We start from the raw sequence: 4,622 nt of genomic DNA, 5'->3' as shown, positions 1-4,622 counted from the left end.
ATCATGCTCCATGCCCATCTCAAAAAAAATTTATACACTAAAATTCAAGGTGGATATAAGTTATAAGAATTACAGGAACAAATTTTAGATTATCTGTTTCCAAGTGAGAAGTGATAAAGACTAAATAATGCTATTATTTCACTAGTTGCTTTCTCCGTGTTAAACCAGCTCAGAATAATCCAGTGATGTCATCTAATTGCAGGGCTGCTTATATTTACATACCCATAATGCTGTGCAAAATGGTTCTACATTTTTACTGAATGCTTCTTGTGATTTTAACTAATCTCTTCAGATTATCATTTAATTAGACAGTGTTACTGTTTTTTTTTGTTGTTGTTGTATGCTGTATTAAATGATTACATTTCCCATCCAAGTATATGTTACTCCCTATAACAGCTTTAGGAGCCTTTCTTTGTGTCACGTGAAGTATAAGAGAACTCATGTCATAATCTCTGGTTTCTCTTCAAATCGAATAAATCTTTCGCCTTTTACTAAAGATTTCCGTGGAGAGGAACATTAATGAGTTTCGTTAAATTTTTGAAGGTCCTACTAGTAATAGTAGGACTACAATGTTGTTCTTGAAAAATAGAGAAATTATAAAGTGTAGTAAAAGCATATGAGTAAGCAGAAACAAAAACATTTTTAAGTAATAGACATCAATGTTATTCTAAATTAGATTATAAATGTAAGTATTTGGAAGGAGAGAAAGTGATCTTACATTAAGCTATAGTGATCTCATTAACATAAAGTAGCAAGGCAAAAAGTCAAGAAGTTTTACTTGATATTTTAAAGCATAATTAAGGATGTGTGAGAAAAATGGAAGCTTCTGATTGGCTGCCCTAATCACCAGCAGGAGATTGTTTTTTAGTACACCAGATAGAGAATGACAGGGAAAAAAAATCTACCCCGTCCCCGTGAACTCGGTCACCCGTTCTGTCTCCGCCCCATCCCCGGAAGCATAATTAGGAGCTTTCGTCCTTGCGAGCTCAGTCCCCGTCTCCGTCCTGTCCACATGAGCTCAGGCCGCGTCCCTGCAAATCATCTGATCCCATCCACAAGAGCCTCAAATAGTTTTATACTGTATTAATTTTATTAAAGTAAAAAAAGAAACAATACATTCTGTACAATTGTCATTTTATAAATCAGAGTTCTGTTCTGGCTGCTGAACTAGAGAAAAGATCTTCAGCTGGCAGGGCTTTGTTTATAAAGGTTTATTAACACAGGTACAATACGCATCCCCTTTCATATTCGAGGGTTCAGAACTCGCAACTTCAGTTTTTTGTAGTTTTCGTCTTGGTGACCTACCCGCACTTCCCGGACCTCTCAACTTACTTGCTTTTGTTCCCCTCTCTCCCCTCCCCATTTCCATCCAACATCTGCCCCTCCCTCTCTCTCCACTTCCCTTTTGCATCCTCTCCCCTCCCTCTCCTTTCCACTTCCTTCCAGGGTTTGTACCCCTTTCTCTCTCTCCACCCCACTACCATGCATCTTCTTCCTCCTCTCTCCTCCCCATTTCCCTTCGGCGTCTGTTCCTTTTTCCCCTCCCCTTCAGTGCCACTGAACCTTTTTCCCTCATCGTGCCATCTCCTTCCCGTCACCTTTGCGGGTGCTTTCCAGGATCAAGGTTTTCTCTCCGAGCGGCCCAGATGCCAGCCTTCTCACAGGTCACGCATGGCCTCTCCAAAGCTTCTCTAATACAACTTCCTGTTTTCACCTGGACGGCTTGCGTCAGAGGAGAAGTTTTGGAGCAATTGCGCACGACTTGTGAGAAGGCTTTGGTGTTTGGACCGCTCCGAGAGAGAAATCTCTGAAAATTGCAAGCAAAGTTGAGGGGAAGGGAGGGTGATGCCCCTACGAGGGGAAGAGATGCCCGGACCGCGACGATCTAGACAGAGGGAGGAGGGAGGGAGCTGCTGGACCGCACAATCACGAGGAAGGCTGCTGACCAGGAGTGGTGGGAAGGGAGGCAACACGCTGCAGATACTTTACTGCAGGAACTAGGCCATTCACTGTTCCATGTGGCGGTGTATGGCCTTGTCTCTGTACCCGTGGCTACCAATTTTTATTTTGCCCCGTTCCTACTGCAGACAGCCATGACCAGCAACTCCAACCTAAAAAGTGGGTCTACTGACCTGATTGAGAGCAGGGCAGTCTGTGGAGCAAGAAATTTGAATTTTTGGCAGAAAAGTTTGTTGGGTTGGCCTGACTGAGAATAGGGAAGTTTCTTGGTGGTTCATAGACAACGGCGCGAAAGACAAAGGCGCGCGCCGACAACTGAGCGCAAGACGGAGGCGCGCACCGAAGAAAATTACAGTTTTTAGGGGCTCCGATGGGGGGTTTTGTTGGGGAACCACCCCACACTTTACTTAATAGACATCGCGCCGGCGTTGTGGGGGGTTTGGGAGGTTGTAACCCTCCACATTTTACTGTAAACGTAACTTTTTCCCTAAAAACAGGGAAAAAGTGAAGTTTTCAGTAAAATGTGGGGGGTTACAACCCCCCACAATGCAGCGCGATGTCTATTAAGTAAAGTGGGGGGTTCCCCCCCACGACCCCCCCCCCCCATCGGAGCCCAAAAAACAGTAATTTTGAGCGGCGCGCACCTCCGCACTGCGCTCAATTGTCTGGACGCGCTTTTGTCCCGGCGCGCTTATGACCTGACACCCTCTTGGTCATGAGTTTGAATTTTGGTGCATATGAAATCCCATGCAGTTGTGGCCTATCTTACATCGGTGAAACTGCACACACTAAAGAGGAAAGATTGAAAGAGCACAAGAGACACCACAAGCTATGCAACACAGAAAAATCAGCTGTAGCCCTCCATGGCAGGGAAATTGGTCATACAATCAGATTTGAAAACACAAAAGTACTAGAGAAAGAAGACTGCTGGTTGAAAGGAAAGGATAGGTTTTCTGTCTCTGTCTATGAAAGGACACATTTTAAGTTTTCTGTCTCTGTCCATGCTGGAAGTAATCAAATGTTGAATGTTGGGTGTTTACTCATTTAATTTATGTTAACTAGGTTAGTTGTCTGAGACATGAAGGCTCAACCCCCCACAGCTCTTAACACCTTTAAGATTTAAACAATGAAGTACATATCCTGCTCATTCATTCCCCCCCCCCTTTCTGGTGTTGATTACTTCTTTGAAGCCTATGTATCCTGTCACTAGATATGGTCTGTACTTACGTCATCTGCTAATACCACTGAAGATATATAAATGAATGCAGACTGATAATAAAACAGGCAAATATCTCTTTAGAATACTGGCTACCTATCTTTCTTTCTAAGGGGAATTGCCTCCAGATGACAGAGTGTTTTGCAGGGCAGTTTCGGGACCAAGAAACGGATCGTGTACGTTTCAATTTGGGGGCTACGTCCGTGATGGACTTGACATTACCAATATTTTGTGAGTATTTCTGAATTTTGAATTCTGTTCTTTAATACTCACAGGTATTGGCATCATGTTCCAACCCTTTATTTAAATTGTAGGGTTTTCGGTAAACCCGCCGCGGTTACTGTCCTTTTGGCAAGGACAAATATTAATGTGGAGTTTTCGGTAAGCTCCCGCCGCGAAAATAAGCAGCTGCCATTCTTTCGGGAAGAATGAAATTAAGTGAAGACTTTTGGAAAGTCTCTATTGTGGATTTATAGAAACGTCTGCGCATTCTGTCATCTGTGCTATTCTTTGCATGCGCTTTTCTCTTCTATCGCTTAGATAAGATTTTATAGAGTATAAGATTATATTGTATATTATTAATGTACCTCGCTTATAAGGTAAGGTAAGCGAAAATTTCTGCATTGTTATATTGTTTTTGTTATTGAAAAAATTCCTGCATTGTGATATTGTTTTTCTAATGGGTCATAAAGGCACTTAGGATTCTCCACCTCCTAGACAGATGAGACTTTGTTCGCTTCAGTAATAATAATAATAATGGTAATAACTTTATTCTTCTATACCGCCACAATCTTGCGACTCTGGGCGGTTTGCATTTAAGAGAGCTGAACATTCAGCGATTTACAATATGTAGAGGGAGTACAGAGTACAGAGACTATTAGTACAGAGTACAGAGACTATTAGGAATCAAAATTACAAAATATAATGTTTGCTAAGAATTTCGGAGCTGACCTGTAAAGAAAAATCACAGCTTTCCTGAAAAAAAAAGGGAAAAAATTACAATGTACAGTTTGTTTAGAGATTCAGAAACAGCACGAATTAGGATTTCAGAGAGCATTGTGAAAAGAAAGAGTGCTTGGTGAGGTTCTGTTTAGGTGATGTATCTGTCGAATAGGGTAGTTTTTATGAGTTTTCTAAAGGCATTGTAGGTCAGTTCGGCTTTATTAATGTGACTGTCTAGCCAATGTTGTTGTTTATCTGCTTGGAGCATGAAGGTTCTGTCCAGAAAGGTTTTGTATTTACAATTGGTTATGCTTGGGTATGCAAACAAAAGATAGCTGTTTCTGGTTTGTCTTGTTGGGTTGTGGAGTGCAAAGTGGGTTTGTAGATGCTAGTCCCCAAACTAGCTTGAAACATATGCAGGAGAACTTGAATAATATTCTTGCCTCGACTGACAGCCAGTGCAGTGGTTTGTGGTGGGGATGACATGGTCATTCTTTTTTAATCC

At 41.9% G+C, this 4,622-nt stretch overlaps 1 non-coding gene across 1 annotated transcript; it reads left to right on the top strand.

Annotated features, from left to right (window-relative positions):
* The first annotated feature begins 447 nt into the window (after nt 1-447).
* On the top strand, nt 448-566 carry LOC117356126. Its single transcript, XR_004538562.1, has one exon. It is a non-coding gene; the product is annotated as a U5 spliceosomal RNA (small nuclear RNA).
* Nucleotides 567-4,622: the final 4,056 nt, after the last annotated feature.

Source organism: Geotrypetes seraphini, chromosome 2 (assembly GCF_902459505.1).
Source record: "Geotrypetes seraphini chromosome 2, aGeoSer1.1, whole genome shotgun sequence".
NCBI classification, from domain to species: domain Eukaryota; kingdom Metazoa; phylum Chordata; class Amphibia; order Gymnophiona; family Dermophiidae; genus Geotrypetes; species Geotrypetes seraphini.
Note: the sequence above shows the minus strand (reverse complement) of the source record. Positions and strands in the feature narration are given on the sequence as shown.